The sequence below is a fragment of the Misgurnus anguillicaudatus genome, unplaced genomic scaffold (genome assembly GCF_027580225.2).
Source record: "Misgurnus anguillicaudatus unplaced genomic scaffold, ASM2758022v2 HiC_scaffold_26, whole genome shotgun sequence".
In the NCBI taxonomy this organism is placed as follows: domain Eukaryota; kingdom Metazoa; phylum Chordata; class Actinopteri; order Cypriniformes; family Cobitidae; genus Misgurnus; species Misgurnus anguillicaudatus.
In genome coordinates this window covers 4,906,178-4,929,871 of record NW_027395276.1, presented here as the reverse complement: position 1 = coordinate 4,929,871, position 23,694 = coordinate 4,906,178, and the positions used below count along the sequence as shown (strand labels likewise).

Genomic DNA, 23,694 nt, shown 5'->3' with positions numbered 1-23,694 from the left:
CCGAGAGTCACGCTCTCGAGTTGCATTGTGGGATTGACAGCGTCGTTGATGGCGTTCGGAGTCGGAGGCGTCAGAATTTGCTTTAAATTGCGGTGCTTTATGTAAATGATGAATGAAAAGCGTCTGTTTGTGACAGTGTAGGATTGAGGTGAATGATCTTCCATCAGGTATTATTCAGTCACGCGCCAAAGATGCAGTCAAGTGTGCCTGAAGTTCAAAGTCATCATAGACGTGCACGTGCATAGTTGAAGAGAAGGTAAGGAATGAAAGTAAACAAATCCATATATTTATAAATGACGACGACCAGAAAACATTATAGATTTGTTGTTTTGATCAAATCATTTAGCCTATTTAGATTAACACTGCAATAGAGGGTGAATTATTTACTTATTTTGTCTGTGATACTTAAACTGGGCTTAAATGTTATATTTCACTGTCATCAGAGAACATATAGAAGACATTAGCAGTCATGACAAATCAAGAGAATTTTGATGAAAAAGTTTGACATGAATGAAAAATGCATTGCTGATGATTATCTAAATGATACATTTAGTTTAACACTTTGAAGGTGTTGCTGCTTCAGTAATGCAAGTTAAAACTGCAATGCAATGACCAAACATCTCTCTTTGCAAACATCTCTAAAATGTTTCTCTTCTTATACATGTATGTCTTGCTATGATATATTTCCCCCCTTTAATGTCTGCACATCTTAAATCTAATCATTTTAATAAGAAACATCAGACATCTTTAAACCAAGGTGCAAAATTAGAGAATAATTTATGTCATATTAATATGTAATGGGATTAGTTATGCAGTGCAACACTTGGGTATCGTTTTGCCACTTTATATACGAAAGAGCCATTTATGGAATATCAAATGTAATGTGCCTTCACTTTTTTCCCCAAGTTTACACATGAAAGAACTTACATCAGCTCCCCATAATGAAAAAGCCATGGCGCCCACCTGAAGCTGAATATTCCCTCACTTCAGCTGAATCCAAACACGAGTATAGTCTTTCATCCCAGGAATTACACACCCGCTGACCTCATCACGTTAAAGAGCGAAGGGCTTCTGAGCGACCAATGCAAAGCAGGCCAGGATTTTACCACGAGCTTTTGTGTTCTCCGCACCGGACGGATATTTCATTAGAGACACTCGTAACATGACAAAGAGGTCACAATAATCTTTATGATGAGATATGACAATTAAACGTAGAGGAAAGATAAGGCACGCCGTGACTCATAACAAAGCCATCAAAGTCGTCCTCTTGTTTCTCCCTGTAGATGTGTGGTGGACGCTCCAGGGAACGCACATGATGAGCAAAGTCTATTTAAAGATGAGACTTCTAAAACTTCTTTTATTTAAGTTACTTCTCTTTTAATGTTTCTGCGTTGTCCTCATTTATTTGTCCTACAGCTCAGCTGGGACAGCACGGCGTTCCCAACGCCAAAATCTCAGGGATTGCGCGTAGGATTAGTTTGTGTGATGTTTTACTTTGGCACCGCACTTATTTTGAACGTTTGCTCGTGCGTTCTGTGTGTAGTTAATGTTTTCATGGCCCAGTTGTTCAGTGAGAGAACCGTGTGTCATTAATTGAGTATTAGAATCGCTCCGTAATGCGACGGAGAGCGAAATAAAAGAAAACAGTTCTGCGGACGGTAATGTGTTGACATCTGTGACGGGGCTTTTGATGTCACAGATTTGACGGTGACCGTGATCGGAATGTGCTGTTGAGGAAAAACTAAAACAACGTACGGATCGTTTGCTTCTTTCTGAGCCCCAGCTTGATTCCATTATTGATGTCATCTTGATCCAATTTGATGAATTTTTGAGGGTTCGCCCAAAGAAAGGCCTATCCGGAGCAAACCTGGGTCATTTTTCCTCGGGACTTCACCCCGTTTCTTTGCTCAAACACTAGAGCTGATATAAAGGCCTGATGTATGGTTATCGCGATTATTTTTGTGCGAATCTCCAACATTCTAGATCGGAAAGCCAGCGCTTTACCCTTTTAAGTTGACCTTCATCCAGCTTATGTCTTTTTGTGATTTGTAAAGTCTTGCAAAATCTCATTCAAGACTAAACAAGAAACAGGTTGTATCGGAGCGTGCACGCTTTAAACGGGGTGTAGATAAATCTAAAGGTTTCGAGCATTAATGCGTCTCTGGAGATCTCGGCCGGCGTAGAGAAACGTGATTCGTCATCGACTCCTGTGGATGTGGGCCGGGTAGCATTGTAGAGCGGTTACCAATTTGTTTTCTAAATTAAAATCCGTTTACCTCCACCCACGGTCAACCCAGGACCCCGTCTCAATTCTTTAAATCTAATTTACTTTTTTTGGCTGATTTCCTCATAGAGAAGGACCCGCTTTGATCCTCCTGCGGTCCGCTGAGGTAATGGCGATGTTGTTGCCATGTAGCGTTCAAAGTTGACTAGCATCATGACGGGAAGCGAAGGGTTGTGCCCTCACGCTCCGTCCAATCGCCACGGGCGCATGAAAGCTTTGTCTCTCAGTCAACCTTCATTGAATTTGGCAGCACTGAACTTTGAACCTCTTTCTAACTTCAGTAAGGTGACAGGGTGAAAGGTTGTAGATGCGTCAGAGAGTTTTTCTCATAAAGAGCATGAAAATGAGTTCAGTTTGATTTGATTTTCACACATGCACACAATATCTAATTAAATCATCATGAGATCTCCAAACGTCAAGCAGTATGAACATTTATGTTAAATATACTTAATGTACATTCAACATACATTACAGGCATATGGGGTACGTGTGTACACAATTTAACCCTTAATCCTACAGATGTTGACTAAAAATGTTGTTGATTTAAAAATGTATTTACATTCAAGGTGCAAAACAGAGAGAAAAAATTGAAGAGTTTCGTTGCAAAACGAGATAACCACCGTTTTGTTAATTGTTCAGAAATCTCGTTTTTTGGTTGTGCATTCCAATCACTGATCTATATAAATGACTGGATTGCGCATAGAACGCTTGACGTAACTGCGCGAGGTGAAGCCAGCGCAGAGTTCGAGCCGCCATCTTGGTATACCCAACCGGCAGAGAGCGTCATTGACTTCCATTCAAAATCATGATCAAAATTTACCCCCTTTACAGCATATCAGTTACACAAGGTTAATTTTTATGATATGTGTACGTTAATTATTTGTTAATTCTGGTGTTATTTGCAATGTTTATGTTTTAATCGGGCAGGATAATGGATTTATAAAAAACCGTTAATGTGAGTGTGTCTGTTGCATTTGTTAATGACACGGGTATAAATAAAGTTTTGTTTGACATTCAGCTACACTGTGACGGTCAGCGTTATTTATCTAAATAAGTTTAGGTAACTTGTAAGTTTAGATAACATAATTACAAAACTAGCAAATTATTGCATGCACATACGGTACAAAGCATGATTATTTATTTAGATTTCAGAATGAGCACGTTTATTGTCATTAATACTAAATATGCTGCGGTCTGTCTGCTGATCTGATACTGTAATGAAGATGAATGTATAATAACTGATTAAAACGCAAAATGTACAACTTTCAGTAAATAACTATTTACATGCTTTGGACGTTTGTGTTGTAATAATGTACAGGGTAACTTCACATATAAAAACGAAGACGAGTAAAGTGATGTTTTATCATTAAAATCTGATAACGTCCATTGATTTAATAGAACGTTTGGGTATACCAACATGGCGGCGCGGTGGCTTCACAAGTGTGACGTCATGCGCAATCCAGTCATTTATATAGATCAGTGATTCCAATTAATTTCAATTCAACTGCAGTTGGTTTGTTTTGATTTAAACCTTCATAACTTAAAAAATACAGCGAAGTAGCACCATAAAACAAAATAATAACACGATAACATAATAATAAACATGTTTTGACAAAAATCTCATTTTGCAACGAAACTCTTCAATTATAAAAATCTGCCTTTGTGTTCACATCTAGGATTCAGTGTTTGAGAAAAACCCCCCCCCCCCAAATTACAAAGTGTGATGTTGATTAAAAATTTTGTTAATTAAAAAAATATGTATTTAGGATTTAGTGGCAAAACGTTAAAGATTATAAAAATCCTAGCATGCAATGCGGGTTAGGAATTCTTGAGAGAATTTTCATTTTTGGGTGAACCGTTCCTTTAACAGGTCACATCTAATTCCAACCTCATCTCACGGGAATCCGTACATATTTTACGAGTTGGATAATTCGTATAAATTAGTACAAAAGAGAATGTATTTTTAATATAAAAAACAATAATGACCTCTAACCTCAACGTCACAAGGCGAAAGCAAATTGTACAAAAACGTACGAATGTGGCCGAATTAATACGAATAAACCACTTCGTAAATATTCCCACTGGAATATTTTTGGAAAGATGCGCTGCACATAAACAACTCACAACCTCCCTGCTGTTCATGTAAGATTAAACATATCATTTGCTATGATACATATACCCTATCATTTTAATGCTGTCCATGTATAGATTTTTTTCTTTCTGTCTATCTTACACTGTAAAAATGAAATCATATCAACATATATTTTTATTAGGGCTGGGTATCGATTCAGATGTTCCAGATCAATTCGATTTCGATTCACAAGCTATCAAGTCTATTCTCCTTTCCATTCCGATTCTAGGATCGATTTTTATGCTCAATTCTCGATTCGACTCAATGAATATAGATTTAATACAAATACTGTATTTATAAGAAAAAGAACATTAAACATAAGTTTACAAGTGGGTTATTAATAAAAAGAAATGAAGACCCACAAACCTGTATATAAAACTATATATTTTAGGTACACTTGGGTACATTAAAACAGAACCCATCTCTAATTTTCAAATGCATATAATTATGTTAAATTCAATACAATTATTTTGATGCAAGATGAAAAATGTATGCTGAAAAACGTCAAAACAGTCGCATTCCTTGATCAAACATAATCAGGTTATTTCATTTGTAAAAAATGGATTTGTGGCCTTTGAGAATCGGTTTTGAATCAACCACGTTGAAAAAAACATTATTTGAAAAAAATTAGGGCTGGGCGAAAAAAATTATGTTACTTTAACTTAACAAATTAAGTTAAACAATTTCAACTTGTTTCTATAAGTGTTGTCAACTCGTTACTCATGTCAGTCAAAACTTAAAAAAGTAGGTTGAACTGACTTTAGTAATTAAGTTGTTTAAATTAAGATCCCGTATACAGTGCCTGTATAAAACCCGACTGTCAGGTGCAGTCTTTTGCAGTTAAGTTTCTGTTTAAGATAACATTATTTGAGAAGTGAATCCTGCACCTGCTGTAAGCGTGATGTTCATGTGAGTCTGTGATTCAGCTCGCGTCTAAATCACTTCAATGTTGTTTTTTGCGGTGAAAATTAATAGTGTCTTGGGGAAGCAATACTGTGAAAATACATTTTCCATGGAAGTTTTCATGATATTTTGTATAAAGATAAATAATAATGATTATAATTATTGACACTTTCAGAGTTATTTAAGGAAAAGGTTTAAAGCTTTAAACCCCTATTGTGTTTTCCTGCTATACGAGTGACTGGGATTGAATCTTATAAAGGGAAACGCAGACAGGACGTGAAAGAGCCAGAAGATCAGAAATGAGCATCAAACCAGGAAACTTATGTTTTTACAAGCTGCAAATACAATGGCTGTCATTAACTTTCAATAAGAGTTTCATCTGGAGCCGAGCCGAGCCAACAGGAACTCACATAACACTTAAAATAGAGTATTGCTCATTTAAGACTGAAGAGGAAGATAAATGTAGTTAATGTGTTTTAACATACAGGTGTATATTGACATGTCTGTCTGTTTTTATTATATGTTTGTCATGCTGCAGGACTCAAAAAAGATAACATTAAAATATGTGACAGCTCCTAAAAATATACACTTATATGATAGATGTATGCCAATATTAATTACTAATATATTAATTTAGTTTTATTCATAACTCCAAAATAAACTCTCTATAGGCAGCATTTGTATATTTACAGTGTTTGACTTATGTCAGATATTATGGGGGTCCCTAGCTAAGCCCCCCCTAAAAGTCATTATAGGGTTGCTGTGATTTCACAAAGTAAGATGTGATGATTTTTTGTTGGTTCTGGATCAATGTTTTAATCAAAGAAACCCCAAATCACCGTAAAAACCCTAATCATTATAATCCCTCAAATTAGTGTGAAATGATAGTTTGAGAATAATTTTTTAAAAGCCCCTAACACAATCCTAAATCTAACAATCTGTCAATTTCTCCAGAAAACAGTGTGAGCGAATGTATTTATTACCAGTATATACTGAACCATCTGTTTATGTTTTCATAAACCCCTGATGGAGTCCAGACATCAGAAAAATATCAGTGTATAGTCATGTTTTATTTAGATGAGGGAAATAAAACATGTGTTATGGATGTAACCAAAAAGGATGCAAGCTTTTAAGCGACAGTATACTTTGTAAATTTATGAATAAAAATGCTCAAACCAGCAGCAATGATATCCCAAAAATTCCACAAGCGACAGCTCTATAAAGGAACAAATAATTTTTTTATTTTAATTTTCACGTGCCCATTTATGAGGAAAGACAATGTTATGGATTTTACTTTTCTGAAAGGTGTACACTCTAAAAAATTTGCTGTAATTTTGCAGCTGGTTGCCAGTAACTTACTGTAGAAGATAAAGTCAAAAAAATTTTCATGTTCATTTAACTTTGAACAAAATGTTGCCAGTAAATAACATAAATGTAAAATCTACAGTAAGTTACTGGCAGCTAGTTGCCAGTAATACCCATTAATACTGTAATTTCTACAGACATTTTTTACAGTGTACATAACGATGAAAAATTATAAAAAAAATAAATGTTTGAAAACTTAAAAAGAGACTTCGCATTGGTATTTAAGCCACCAAATGTTGACATCTGAGATATCCATCCTCATCTCAAGAGAATTTGTATGTATTTTACGAGTTGGCTCATTTGTTTAAATTTTGTACAAAGTGAATTGTACTAAAACATACTATTATCATAAAAAACTAAGGAGATCCCACCCTAACCCTAACGTCACGGGGCAAAAGCAAATCGTACTAAAGGGTAAAAGTGTGGACGTACAAATTAGCCACGTCATAAAATCTGTACAAATTATCATGCAATTACTTTGCATCATCACTTAAAGGTCCACTGTGTAGATTTTAGTGGCATATAGCAGTGAGATTGTGAATTGCAACCAAGGCATAGAGAAGCTACGGTAACCGCCAACATGTCATTGTCTGAGATGACGTAGTGAGAAAAGGCGCTCTGCAGAGCGGTTTGTCCTAGAGCTGCACGATTCTGTATAAAATGAGAGTCACGATTTTTTTTTTCTTAAAATAAAGATCGAGATTCTCTCACGATTCTCAAGAACTTTGTTAATTTAAATACATACAACCCCTGAACATTAGTTTAACATTAGTTTTTACAGGTGCAAAGAATTCTGCTGTACATTATCTTTAAATTTAGTTAAAGTTAATTGTAGAGTGAATATGTATTCATTTTATTTAAAGAAAAATATGTAAAATATACATTTAAGTATCCTAAATTTAAAAAACGAATACGTTTTGGTGCCAATTGCTGCCACATGGATTGACATTACTTTATGGTAATGAGCTATGACATGGTTTGGCGGAAACCAATCGCAAGGCGGAAACCTCCACTTGAGAGGATTCCAGAGAATGCATTCGAGCGTCTCGCTGGCGACATGAACGTCCATTGGGTGAATAAATCTACATGCACGCTTTATCTTCACGACCACTAGAACACTTGGGCCAAATACAAGAAAACGTAATGTAAGTTGTCAAGTGCAAAGACAGCAAGTGTGTTTATTTGGACGCAGCCAATGTTTCTCCCGTGCTAAAAACCCTTTTGGAAGAGATAAGATCCTCTTTTTGGTACTAAAACTACGTCAAGGTTCTTGATGGACGTACCTGCGTATTTCTTTGCCTCACTCATTCTCATTAGTTTTTGTTTATATCTGTATAACTTCTCGGCGAAAGCATCCGCTGTACCAGTGGAACGAACACCAGCACATCTGGCTTGCGCAATAATAAATGTGACGTCAAGACGTCATCGTGGCCGCTGTGATGTGTTGTCGAGAGAACTGACGGGACTGTGTCTTTCCTACTTGAATATATAATTGCCTGAATCGTCGAAATGCTGGATTAAGATCGTTAGGGGGGTTGAATCGAGATCACAATCTGTTAACGATTAATCGTGCAGCTCTAGTTTGTCCATTTAGGGCTACTGTAGAAATATGGTGGTGCGAAATGGCGACTTGCATGTAAAGAGACCTGCGGTGTATGTAGATAAAAATGGCTTGGGTTATAAAAACAATACAATTCTTAATGTAAGGTCTTTATACATCACTGATAATATAGTTATGTTTATTATATAGCATTTCTGTCAAGAGATCTTACTAAAAATTACGCAATGCACCTTTAAAAATTATGATAAAGGTCTCTGCTTGGCATTTCTCATGAAATGCAATTACTAAAGTTTTTTATATCCTATATTTATGCCCTAAAGTTCATTTAAAACAAATTTAAGTAACGTGCCACAAAAGCATTCTTTACAATGATAACACATAAGCATCATTTTTGGTTCCCCAACGAAACGTTCAGCCAAAGTCTTAACAGAACCATTTTTTGTAGTCTACAGAACCTTTAGTGTATAGGTGTATATATGTTATGTTATTTTAAATTATATAATTTAAAAAGGATGAAATATCATTTATCACCGTGTCAATGAAAAACAGTGGAATGCACGTTTTAGATTTATTTTTATTGTATTTTATATCAAATTCTGTATTTGAGCCTCTCAAATCTCTTCACAGCAAAACTCAACCCAATTAAAGTGACGGTGGAAACAGAAGCACTGTTAAAATGAATGAATGAATGAATTCCTTCCTCTGGCTTTTAACACAGCTGCTGTTGGGAGTCACTGCGGGCACTGGAGAGAGAGAGAGAGAGAAGGGGGGATGAGGGACATTTCACTTACAAAAACACCTGGGTGGGCCATAGATCCACAGCTGCTGGGAAGACCACAGACCGACACATCCAGCCTTTACATTTACAATTCAATCTGCTTAAACCCTGTTATGAAAACATCGTGCGCTCACACTACGCAAATGTTGATGTCTTCACCAATTATCCCATAAACCAACCAATTAATCACGCTGCCCACATTTACTGCTGGTGTTAAACTGTTACCCCTCAAAAAAATCTACCATAGTGCAGTGAAGGTATCGGATTAATGCCGGTGGTGTTCTTACCATGCTACAAGATATCACCGTGGTAAATATAGTTTCGTTATATTAACACAGTAGTCCAAGGTACTTCAAAAATGACTACTGTTGTTATGTCCAAATGAAGTGATGTTGCCATTTAGCATGTCTAAATAAACATGCTATTACCAAACAATAGTTACAGGTTTTGGCACATAGTTTTTTTTTTTTTAAGTAACTCTGCTCATTGAGTATTCAGGGTCTTTTTGTGTTTCGAGGTGTTTCGAACTCATTCACTTCTTCAAATAGCCGCTTATCTGGCATTGATCTGTACCTGTCGGGGGAAGCCCAAAATGCCCACCTCTGAATCCAGACGAATCTGGAGGTCTGTCACGAATACCAGCATGTGTGGACAGAGCTCAGGCACTGAACCCAGCAGTTCACACCCAGATCCAACCCTTATCACCTGCATCACATCCCCTCTCTGATGTGAACCCGAGGAGGTGGGCTTACCTCCTTTAGAAACGTACCATCGCTTTTGTTCTTATGTTCACTTATTTTCGTTGATTCATACTGAATCGGTCACAGCCAGGCAGTGTTTGAGTTGAGTCATGTTAATCTAAGGGGAATTTTCTCAAATTGAAAGAAAGGATGAAGGGGTTATGGTGCGTTGTCTACAAGCGTACATATTCACAATCTACATGCTCATAGTTATCTTCATAAGAGACTGATTTGTAATGGTCTACATAGCAAGTGATGCAAAACGGCACATCTCATATGAGGTGAGACTAGAAATGGATTTTAAGCTGGCAAGTGAATAATGCAATATTATAATGAGCATAAAAGCATTTGAAATCAGGAAGATTTTTCATCTGCTTTTTTAAACCAATAACTTGATGGTGTGTGTCCAGCCTGATCTCAAGAGAATTCATACATATTTTACGAGTTGGCTAATTCGTATGAATTAATATGACGTTAATTGTAAAAAAAAAGTACATTATCATAAAAAACCATAACGAAACCCATCCCATAACCCCAACGTCACAGAGTCAAGGCAAATCGTGCAAAAATCTACAAATGTGGTGGTGTGAATTAATACAAATTAGCCACCTTGTAAATACGTACGAATTGCCATAAGATAGCGTTGGTCTGTCATAGGGCTGTGCAATTAATTGTTTTTGATTTTCAATTTCAATTTTTGATTCAAACAAATACAAAAACAAGATAATTGAGGTAAAACAAATATAAAATATTAAAATATAAATTGCATGCTGGTGGACCGATGTGTTTGTAAGGCACTTCGAAGGCTCCACTGCTTTGACGCGTATTGAAACACTTACTTAATTAATAAATGCTTATGCTTAAAATAAATGTTTTTAAGGTCACCGAGTAATCGTGAATATTATTTTTACCAAAATAAGTGATTATGCCCATAATCGAGCAGCCCTGTTACATTTTTTGCATTGATCTTGGAGGGGGGATAAATCGTCAGTGTTTTTACGAATTCTTAAAAACGACTATAAGAAGACTTTAGTGACTGCCCAACAACCTTATTTAAAATGAAAACTGTCCTGAGTTTCAAACATAATCTTGTGCGTATTTGATGCAACATTCGTACCATTTGATTTCTTCCCGTTCATTAGTTTTGTTTATTTATAATAATCGTACATTTTTTTCGATTCACGTCGTACAAATCCATACGACTTAGCCACCTCGTAAAATACGTACCAATTTCTGTGAGATCAGGGTTGAGCTTCCAGTGAATTGAGAAACACATTCCTGATTGTCTTTCAGGCAAACGCCACGCATCAAATTTCATTCACTCTGACCAAAACAACGCAGTGGCCCTTTAAGACGACATTGTGAATATAATTACTACAGATCACTGCAGTCTCCTCTTTGTCTATTTGAACCATTTTTTTGGTCAGGTTGAATCAGTTTGCATTAATCAGCAGACGTTGCGATGACACCATCAGCTCTGATCGGACTCCTGAGTGAGATAATGCGGCCCATTTCTCCTGAAGCTCAGGGCAGAGTCAGCAGAAGGACTCAGAGACGCTGGGCAGGTACAAACAGGCCCAAAGAGGAGAGAGAGAGAGAGAGAGAGAGAGAGACATTCCTCTAGTTATCTTCTCTCAGTGGGTTATTTATCTCTTCTCATCTCACTGTGAAGCTCTGTGCTGTGATATCTCCAGTGCTTTCTTTCTTTGTTTCTGTCTGTTTCAACACATTCACGTGTCTTGTTTTTCCTTTATTATTTCATGTTTTGCTGTTTGTTTAGTCAAGTATCTCTATTACTGTCACTGTAATTGTAAGGCTTTAAGCACAGTGCTTAACTTCACTTGCAGTATTTCTTTGAGACGAGCTGTTGAACAGTTTTTATACTAAGAGGCAAAAAATAGATTTACGCTAACATAGGAATTTGAGTCCTATCTAGTGTAGATCAGCCAGAGCAAAATGTTATTGCTCAGAGGTTTGCTTTCTCAAGAGACATGACATTGACTTAATGTAGTAGAGTAGATGTTTTACTTAAAATTGCTCAAAGAAATACAAATATAGATAAAAAAAAAAAATATTTTAGGAGACATCTACTAAAGCATAAATGTAAAAAAATTGGTACAAATGAAAGTATTGTTGAAATATATTTGTAGTATGGATATGCAAAATAATGTAGATTATAATGCACCTAAATATCTGGATAGTGATAAGATCATTTACATCCACAAATACTACACTGTAAAAAGTGTACTTAATTTGCTCTGAATGATTTTACACTATTTGGCCCTTTATCATTATTTGTGACCCTGGACCACAAAACTAGTCACGAGGGCATTATTTCATTAAATAATTCAGTTTTTCATTGATGCATGATTTGTTAGTTTAGAACGACATTTGGCCGAGATACAACTATTTAAAATCTGGAATCTGAGGGTGCAAAAAAAAGCAAAATCACCTTTCAAATTGTCCAGATGAAGTGCATATTACCAATGATAAATACATTTTTGAAATATTTACAATAGGAAATTTACAAAATATCTTCATGATCTTCTAATGATTTTTGCCATAAAAGAAAAATCAATAATTTTGGCCCATACAATGTATTGTTGGCTATTGCTACAAATGGAGAGCACGTGCACCCTCGGATTTTTGAGCCAAGTGGATTTTGCATGCAACCTCAAAATAAATGAAGCATCTTTTCATCTGTTACTTATAAGCAAAATAAAACCAGTTCCTCACTTCAATCTTAGATTTTCGCTGTTTTAATCATGTGCTTCATTCTGGACCCAATTAATTATTAATATATTATACAAATCCAGACACAACAGAACATCTCTGGTGCCATCATTGTGCATGGACACGTTGCTGCTGGTGCTGCATTTTGTTGTCTGATAAAATTAATAAACCATCACAAACGCTTGCAATACTTTCAAAACAGTGTGTACAAAGATGATGGTTCAAAGTCTATTTTTAAATGTTTATATTCACCCATAGAGGGGTGGTGAATCACATGTTTATATGCAAAAATGCATTAATCTAATAATTTTATATAGGTAATGTTTTTTTTAAAGTTGCATGTTTTCAATGCAATTAAATTAAAATGTTAAAATAAATAAAAAATGACAATTAAGATCTACTTGCGTAGCATTTAATGTATTAAATATAAATATTAAATATTTTGTTTTAAGTGTTGATCAATAAAGCCAATCTCAGACGTGACTGATGAGCGCATCAATGTAACTTTTAAATGAGTTGTCGGTGTTAAAGTATATTTTTTACTCACTTTTTTATTAATGTGTAGAATAGCAATTAAATTAACTTCTAAACGCTTATTACCTTTTTTGACTGTGTAGTCCATGAGAATATGGCATATGAAAAGGTTTTAATGTATTCTGATAATGAACGTTAATAATTATGATTACAGTATGAAGTGTGCAGACTGTGCCCACTTAAAAAAATTTGCATGACACCCCTGTCTACAAATATACTTGTGTGACTTATGACTGGTACAGGGTCACAAATGTATTGTGTTTACCTTCTTTTGTATCAAAGAACAGCATGTTTAACAGTAATATTCACTTAAGTAGATCTCAGGGCACAAACAATTCATTTGCATTTTTACATTTATGCATTTGGCAGATGCTTTTATCCAAAATCATCCTAATGGAGTGCTTTACAGCTGAGTTACACAGAAGCACATCCTTACATCAATGATGTTGTTGTATGAAGTGTTATCGCTCAGAGGAGAATCTGTCAGATGATTGACACGGCAACTTATGTTGACATGAGAATTAAGAGTTATAATGCTGTAGATCCTTTAAGAGAAAGCGTGTCATGAAAAGACTTTTCTGTGAGATGACACATGTTAACGTTTATATATCGGAGGTTTTAAATCAGAAGACTTGTAGCTGCGGTCTAATTTCCAACTTCCTTCAGAAATATGGGAGTTCTCCCAAAACGCCATAACATTTCTTTGTACACCGTACGATTATATGGACAACTAACTCGGATCTTAATGTGAATGAGCAACGTTCATGATTTCTGCGTGAATGCGTAGGGTTTTTAAGAATTAAGCAGAAACGTGTTGTGCTTTTGCCCAGATAATGGAGGTCTGTTTATGCAGATCAGTATCTAACAATTAGCTTTTTCATTTCCATAAAGCAAACCCTTAGAGGAAGAGAGACAAAACCGTCAGTCAGATCATTCAAATGTGTGTATTGTGGGAAGATTTCATTGATGTGCTCTCAGCAGACACAAAGCCACTCGTCCTGTTGTCTGCTGTTCATCTCTCTGTTCTTCTCTTTGACACCTAAAGCCCCTGCTGTTCACCCTCATCTGCATCGGTGTCAGAAGATCGGTTCTGCTTACCTGTTTTTAACAATGCTGAAACACACCTGCAGGGTGGGAGGTCGGGGGCCGGGGTCACGTCTAAGCAAGGGGAGGCAGAGCTTCACGCAGGTGCGAGCCGTTTTTGAGACGCTGCCTTACCTGTCACTCACCTGTTGTCTTTGATTTGAGCGAGCGCTTCCACGTTTCCTGTGCAGGCTTAACATTCCAGCAGCGAGGCCTCGCTCGAGCGAAACGTTAAAAGGGAAACCGAGTGCTCGAGGGCAGCGAGGGTTTCATCGTCTGCCTTGAAGAAACCATGCCGTGGCTCTTTGGGGATTAACGGTGGTTTGTGTCCTGTTGACCTCAGTAATGCGTACCTGGACATGCAGAAGTTATTGAGCCATGCCGTGTCACCATTTCATTCAAAAAGTACTTGAAACTCTAATATCTATCTTCTAGTTACAAAAATAAAAAATGTTTTGATGGAGTTAAAGGGAATATATCATTAAACTCAGACTTGTTTAAGTGCTATAATTGGGTATTGACCTAGAAAATGTGAAAAATATCAACCCAGTAACTTAGTTTGGCAAACCATTCTTTGCAAGCACCAGAGGCGATTCTAGGGTTAGAGCTTTAGGGGTGCTGAGCACCCAATGAGCTCCGCTGCCACCACCCGCTCTTTTTTCCTACAGAAACCAATAATATGTATATTGTAAAATAGCTTTCATTTTAACATTGGTTCAACTAACTCCAAAATAAAGATTTTTTGGAGACCTTTCAGGCATGAAAATGGGTCAGGGGTGAAAAAGATGAGAAGAATATTACCCCTAGGGTCCGGGAGCATGCTCCCCCTTAGAATTTTTTTAAAATTACATATTTTAAAGCATCAATCTGGTGAGTTTTCAGATGCATTTTTTTGCCAACCTTTTTATTTCTAATTAATGGTGAGCTAGCACATTTTTGCCATTAATGCCATATTAAAGTCTCAGGACAAAAGGTGGGCTACACCAGCAGTGTGGGTATGGCTTTATGTGAATATACAGTGTATTGTTTGCCTTTGTCGAAATGACAGATCTCCTAATTTATAACTTTTATGCCTACAACATATGGTAGGTTTATTAATAGTTTGTTAATTTGCAGCTTTTCTTTTAACAGTCCTTTAATTGAACCATTACCTTTACTATATGTCTAAAACAAAACACTTGTGACTCCTGCACTAAGGGTTAAAGACGTTATCACCTTCATATTAGTCTACATGTGACAAACTAAAAAAATATTTATTGTCTAGTTTGATAGTCAGACAGTTAGTGATTTCACACATAACTTACCGGTAGCCTACTGGTGGTATACAGTGATATGTAGTTTGTTTTCACTCTGTTCCAAACGCCATGTTTTCATGACGACTGACCAGAAAAGACGCACGTGATGTCATGTTTACATGACTCCCGATTGTTAAAATAAGTCTCAAATTAACGATAAATCATACAATAAACTTTAACAACGGAGACACACGTATGCAACTACCCACTGAGACGCACTGCATGCGTCTTGCGGAAGAACATTGTAACCGGCGCTACTTCTCTCCGTTTAAGTCTATGGACGAGTCACCCAGGTACTGTGCTACTCCGCAGCGCGCGGGTACCCGCCGGACTTAAATAATCCGAAAATAAACACTTATTATACGTGTACCATGGTGATTCATTATAAGACAAAAACACGACTTGAAAGATTGATTCGTGGTGTACTCGCTCATTATAAACATAACGTAAACATTTTGTAAGATTTGAACAAAAAAGTTGCATCACAACACTATCTGATTCTCACTCTGCGTGTGTTTCACGCTGAATGACGGACGGGCTAAGCGATGCAGGTACAGAGAAGTAGAACAGGATGACACCATTTGCTAAGCGGGGAGGTTTTCATTTTCTACCTTATTATATATTTTAAATCACAAACTACGGAGTATGTTTTGGACATTATTTAACCTGGTCAAAGACGAACGAACATTTTAGAATAATTAAATTTCTTGCCCCAAGTTTTAGGGGTGCTGAGCTCCTTTTTAGGGGTGCTGAAGCACCCCTAAAAAGGGGCTAGCCTCGCCCATGGCAAGCACGTAAAAAATTAGGTAATTGAAATTTGGCTCCCCTTGTGATGTCATAAAGGGGATCTTATTATAATAATACCACCCCTTAATCTGCACTATCCAACCACGGCACTGACATTTAGTGCAGAGAGAGAGAGAGAGAGAGAGAGAGAGAGAGAGAGAGAGAGAGAGAAATAATTAACAACGCAATTGAGTTTCAACTTCAACAAACCACCATTATGGTGATCAGTGTTTGCATTTCATCAGCTCATTTAAAAAGACACACCATGCTATAATAAATTATCTAAATCTTATTTTGAGCTAAAACTTCACATATACGTACTCTGGGGACACCAACGATTTATTTTACATCTTGAAGTCATCTGAAATGTCCCCTTTAACACTGTCTTAAATGTTTCTCGTTAAATACTTCAATAGTACGAAGAGCTAATAAAACTGTCAATTGTATAGCTATGACATTCTGGCTTTACATGAATTTGACCAAAGGATTTGTTATGTTGGCACTGTTTAAGATATTATCGATGTGTCGTTTTCTTAAACAAAAATAACCACTTGCCCTCTCATCGCTGTCTAAGGCAAACAGTTGCGATATTAAAGTGATCTCAGTGGTGATTTATCTCGCAGCTGCGGTGGTGGAGTTGAGAATACAGGCGAGAGTCTATCAGCACCTGATAAACACGAGTGGGAGAGTTGAGGTTTCATACAGCAGCCATCAGTTTCTGAATGACGCCGTGTTCTCTGATAGAGACCGAGAACAGAGAGAGCAGGTCTCCGTGTCCCATAGAGATACATCAGCTCGGACATCATGGGTAGGTCAGGAGACTGGGGTTAGTTGTCAATGCGGCCGTATCTTGAGTTACTGTGAGGATCATAAATCCTTTTGTCTTAAACCTCCAGTGTCATCATATATAAACACTATATATCGCAGGGGTTTCTCAGGACAGGAGTATTTGTCTTAAATGTTGTGTTGGGGCAAGTTGTCACATTTTATATAAGTGTAATTTTTATGCAATTTATTAAAGGTGACATAGAATGATTGAACGGAGTATTTATCCTTGTTCTGTGATGTGACATGTAGACAATTTTTTTTTTTGGTCTGTAATGCCCTAGAAGCTTCCTAAAACCCTCTCTCAGAAAGCTCTATTAGGGTGGGGGATTTTAAACAAGTGGTTTTGCACCTATTTGGCTCCCCCTACTGGCTTAACTTGCAATCTCATTACTGATTGGCTGACTTTGCTGCCACTCAAAAAATGTAGCCAATTATTTTAAAGTGGAAGGGCAGTTAGATGCCTGTGATGTCATAAGCATCAGTTTTTCAGATTGGGCTGTTTTCTGGCTGACATTTCTAAAAGAGGAATTTCTATGAGACCGAGATGTTTAGCATGTTTAGCACTTTTTATATGTTTGTGAATGCGGGTAGACTACCATTATTCAACAAAGACAAGGTAAAAATGGTTTTTCATTCTCTGTCCCCTTTAATTAAAATGCACATAACAATAGTTTTGTGTTTTTTGTGTTAATATTTTTATTATTGCTATGAGCTGTTACTTTTATATTGTGACACCATACCCCGCTATACTGAAGTTGACAAACATCCTTTGAGAAATGTCCACTGGAGTAAACTTGCACGGTCTGTTTGACTAGATTAAAAGTGTGAAAATTGACCTTTTGGATTATTAAAACATCACAAAAAGAACAAGAAAACATGATTGTAATGTTAATTTTATAATACATTTAACATTTTAAATAAAATAATAATAAACTGAAATTAAAATATCCAAATGTTATAAAGTAATAAGATATTTTGTATGTGTGTGTGGGGGGGGGGGCTAATTTAATACAAGTTAATAGTTGTAAAATAAGGACTGGTAAATGTTTTCTTTGTTCAAAATTTGAAATGTTCATTTAATTCTGATGTGATCTTGACAAGTTTTGAGCAAACAAACTCCTCTTTTAAAACATTTAGATATTGTAAAGTGTTTTTTTTTCTCTCGGTCACCTTATTGTGTTTAGTAAGTGAAATGTTTTGTTACATCATCAGAGATGATAGCATATGCATGAATTATTTGGTGGTTTGTATTTTGTAAATACAACCTTATCTGTTTACAAGTAACTTGAAATGGAAACAAAGTGGATGTGTTTTGGTATAATTTGCAGTTTTTTTGTATGTTATAAATAGCTGTGTGCTATATAGCGATGTGAGTCTGCTGATAAAGGCGCTGTAGGAATGTTAATATGAGACGAGTGTTGTGTCTACTGAAGAGCGGCATTGAACGACAACAATCTTACCTGATGCTTCTCGGTTAAGAGAGACAGCAGATTCTCTAATGAATGAACAAACATATACTGCTATCATAATGTGTGTGTGACCTTAACAACTATAAAAAATGAAAACCCTCAAGTCACATTATTTGATTTTATAACTTTATAGGGCTTATGCTAGTACCAGAATAAAATGCATGTTTGAGCTTCCTTAAGTTTACAGCCTGGTCTCACTGTTAAAGTGGACATTTCACAAGACTTTAAGATGTCAAATAAATCTTTGGTGTCTCCAGAGTACATATGTGAAGTTTTAGCTCAAAATACCATCTAGATAATTTATTATAGCATGTTAAAATTGCCACTTTGTAGGTGTGAGTTTTTGGGTGTGTCCTTTAAAATGCAAATGAGCTGATCTCTGTACTAAATGGCAGTGCTGTGGTTGGAGAGTAGATTATGGGGCGGTATTATTATAATAAGATCCCCTTCTGACATCACAAGGGGCACCAAATTTCAATGAGCTATTTTTCCGCATGTTTGCAGAGAATGGTTTACTGAAACTAAGTTACTGGGTTGATCTTTTACACATTTTCTAGATTGATAGAAGTAACAATGTAGAATTTAAAAGATATATTAAGCCTCTTATAGGTTCCTACCCAAAACAGTTTATTAAAATCCTCTATTGTTAAAAATAAAAAGAATAACAGACAGACAAATGTAATCACAATAATTTATTTATTGTGAAATTTCAAAAGCAGAACCAGAAGTCGTTAAAATGCTGATGTGTTGCAGTCGTGGTCCTCTGTGGAGTTTATGAAGTACAGAAAAATATTAAAGTTATAAATCCACCAGAACATGAATCCAGCTTCTGTCTGTCAAGGCGCGCATTTCAAATTTCAAAAGTACATGACTGAAAGACGGCAATGTTGCAAATTTGTGATGTAGTAGTCCGCAGGAGTCAATGAACTTTTGATATCACTGCCGTAAAGCAATGTGTCGTAAAACTTCTTGAGGCGCAATATTTGAATTCATAATGAACACGAGATTTGACGTTAATGGTCGCTGATAAAAACTGGGATCAAGGTTGTTGGATAAAGGGCTGAATTTGGATCTGTTCCTTGCAATCGTATGAATTTAAAGACACGGATTACATTGAATGAAAAAAATTAACATCTTTGTAGTCTTGTTTAATATTGTGTAATTTTCTAAAAGTCATGAACATTTCATTAGAAGTAAACAAATGACTGAAAACAAGTCATTAATATAATAAACGCCAAATCCCAAGATTTTAATAGTTATGAATAGAAATGCGTACAAATTTGTACGCCTGTAAAGCTGTTAATACGTAAATAATTAAAGTATTAGTCCTGTCAAGTGTCAACACATTGATATTATATGGTTCAGTATGTAAGAAAACATAAGTAAATGTACACTTTACGTAAAAAATACAGATGTATTTTCATGAGATCACGTTGATATTAAAAACATCTTGCACCGACATATATTAGTGTCATTGTTTTGTCTCAAGATGCACACCAGGATTGTTTTTTTAAGGTTCACTGTAAGCCAGGATAAGTTGAGTTTACTTAATAAAATGAAGCAAACTTGTTGCCCTAAAAATTTAAGTCATGATTACTTAACAACTTGAGTAAAGTTTTCTCCAACATACAAGCTGTTCTAAACAACAATTTTAAGTTGAATAGACTTAAAACTCTTAAGCTGGATTAGTTGACATTACTAGAAAGTTACACCGGGTAAAACTAAACAGGTTAAGTTGCATTAACATAGAACATTTAGTTGGTGTAGCAGACAAATCAAGTTGCCATTTTAATCCTTTTATAGTACTTTGGGTGTTATGAATGGTATTATAACACAAAATTCATGACTGACTTTAAGAACAATGATAAACATGATTCTCCACAGAAACACACACAAAACTGTGTTTTTGACATGCATTGTCAGTATTGTGGAGAGAATAACATGTTCTGAACAGGTTTTATGCACAGAAACACTGATCTCCTGAACAGTGACTTCACAAAATTATCCTTTACAACAAAACAACATCAATAATACACTGTAAAAAATACTTAGCTGCCTTAAAAATTTTTGTGGAATCAACTTGAATTTACAAGTCATTTCAACTTACTATTATTTATCTTGACTAGAGATGAGTTGTTATAACTACAGGTGAGTTGTTATAACTTATAAAATTTAGTTCACTTTTCTCAACTATATTTTATAAGTTGTGACAACTCATCTCTGTTGACATGACTTGTAAATCTGAGTTGATTTAACAAATAATTTTAAGGCAGCAAAGTTTTTTACAGTGTATGAAACCTATATGACATTTTATTAACAAATAATTAAGTAGTAAGCGTTTTTATCAGTTTTTATTCTGTGAAAAAAATGAAAATAATCAAAATATCCAGGCGCAAAGGATTATGGGTATTTATCACAACATGAACTAATAATTTTAAATTCAATTTACTTGAATGTTTTAGTTTAATGGATTTTCTACTCTTAAAAGTTAAATCAACTATACTTTTTAAGTATTTGGTCCAAAACTCAAAATATTAAGTGATGTTTACTTCATTGTTTAATTAAAGACAATATCTTGTTTATAATCACAACTTATAAACAGTGTTGTATAAACTAATTAAATGTAATATAACTAAGGCCTAGTCCTGGATTAATCTAAACCCTGGGAAACTGACCCCAAAAGTGCCAAAAAATAAAAAACACAATTTGGCTTGTGCTTGTTTATGTTTGATTGAATTTATTTAGTAATAGCCTAAATAAACATCATTACACATGTGCATGCATATATTTGCTAAGGTAGTTCCTGCCAAAAGAACACAATTACTTCAATTATTATTACTACATAAAAACTGCAAACTTGAATAAAAGTGAGAGAAAAGAAATGACTGAATGATTCTGTAAGCTTCTCACTCAGAATACCGTGATAAAGTTTAGCTTTAGGTTTTTTTTTCCTGTAGTAGTGTTTGTGGTTTTGTCGCTGTGAGGGTGCCGCATGGCCTTATGGGTAATTGGCTTTCACACAGGGTTGTGTGAGGTGCAGACAGGAGGAACTGGGTCCTTTACCATTATCTCACGTTATCAGTTAGGTGAGACAAAACACAGAAGTCTTCACATGGGTTCAGGGGGTCTTCTGCAGTCCGACATGCTTCAGCTGACAATGAGAAAGAGTGCGTCTGAGTGTGTGGATGTGATGAATCACCCTGAAATCTGCAGAATATGAATAGATTTGTGAATTCCTGTGGACATGTTCATTCTTCACACAACTATTTTAATGCGTTTTCATTTAAAATCTAGTAAAGAAACGTTACGTGTTTTTGTCATTGCATGGATGCTGTGTGACCTTATAGGTTATCGTCTCTCACATGCACAGACACTTAGAAGGCAGACCGTATACATCGAGGTGGCTCACTAGGGTTTGAAACGGAGCATGTGATGCTGTTTGCTATAGTCATGTGTTGTGAAAGAAAGCGTCACCTTCTCCTCACCGACTCGCTCCGTTCTCATCTGTCACTCATTAGCAAAGGCTTCGTCTTAATCTCTGCATTTGTTTGTTTTGCTTAACACGGGGCAAAGCCGTGTCACGGCCCGAGAGAGGGACGCCCACAAGATGGAGCAGGGCGACAGGAACCTGCCGCTTCTGCGTCTGGTTAACAACGAAGGTGTTTGTTTTTCTTACCTCTCTTTCCTTCTTTTCTTTCTCTTTCTCTTTCTCTCCAGGAGGGACGTGTGTTGCCGGTGTGCGGTGGGCAGCGTTAGCGTAGGATCTGTGGCCTTTCTTAAAATCAAACCCTTGTTTGTGTTTCCTTTGATTGAGAACACATTGGCTCGGACCAAGACCGCTGGGGTACGTCTCTCCGGGTCACCCTGAGCCCCTTCCTCTCCTTAGAACCGCGGCGGGTGCGGGTCGCTTCGGGGCCGCCGCGTGACCCCCAAAGAGAGGTCCTGCAGGGAAGTAACCCTTCGCTGGCTTCAAAAGGGGGTGACCTGTTTGCCACCAGCCGGCCCTGATCCCCGACTTGCACCCAAATACGGCGGCCCCCCTTTGACAGACAGGGCCCGACAAACACGAGTTCCAGTGGGCTTAAGTTACTGACTACTAACTCAATGAGAATGTTAACAAGACGTCAAATCACAAAAATATTGTCTGTGAATATGTGAAATATCATCATTTGGTGTAAATTGCTCAGCATGCTGTATATAGGCTATGCCTGATCTCACAGGAATTCGTGCATATTTTACGAGTTTGTATGAATTTGCACAATTTGTATCAAAAAAATGTAAACTCCGCCCCTAAACCGAACATCACAGAGGGGAAAGCAAATCGTACAAAAACGTACCAATTTGGTCGTATGAATTGGCTATGTCGTAAAACGTGTATATATTTATCCATATTTAATCCAACACAGGATTTTTAGAGGAGTGCATGTAAATAAAACTGTAGAACGTTTCAAACTACATCTTTGTATGTTGCGTTTTAATTGATTGACTCCCAGTTATCATCTCAGAAATACATTGGCTGTGCGTATAAAAATAGATTTTGTTAAAAGGCATTTTGTTCATTTTTCAAATATTGTACTCGAAATGGAAGTCACGTTGAGCTCATTGTCTTCCATGTATACATACTGCAGAAACAGTTAGTGAGCCATGGACGCATTGTTGTGTGTGTGAGATTAAAACAGAGAGAGTGAATAGTTTTGAAAAAATATATAAAGTGATCCATGTGCCGGAGGGTTTAACTTCCCTCAGGAAGAGCGATGTGGAATTCAACATAAACAGGACGCTGAAGAGCGAGTCTTTGACATCACATTCTGCACCATGAACATGCACTCACATCATAGCTAAGACATGGACAGTGGTGTAGTATCTGTACTTTATCAGGGTTTTCTCTGGAAAACATACTCCATTCCAAAGCATAATATCAGACTTTTTACTCCACTATGTTTCATAAAGACTTAAAGTAGCATACTAGATTTGTAATGTAGTTGAGTACATGTAAAAAAGCACTAGATTTTAAAGCTCACGTAACACAAGCTGTTTCTGCATTTCTGATGTTAATCTGGAGTACCTATAGAGTAGTATGACATCCTTTATATCTCTGAAAAGTCTTTAGTTTAATCAGATTTATAAAAGAAAGATTAGCTTTACCAAATCTTTCTGATAACGTATGAAAAAATGAAGGAGGAGTTACGAGCTGCGGGAGGAGC

The 23,694-nt window shown here is 36.4% G+C and overlaps 1 long non-coding RNA gene across 1 annotated transcript; it reads left to right on the top strand.

Moving 5' to 3' along the window:
* LOC129443262 (uncharacterized) lies at nucleotides 1–22,947 on the top strand. The gene is made up of 2 exons (XR_008644134.2): nucleotides 1–256; nucleotides 22,208–22,947. It is a non-coding gene; the product is annotated as an uncharacterized lncRNA (long non-coding RNA).
* The last annotated feature ends 747 nt before the right edge of the window (nucleotides 22,948–23,694 follow it).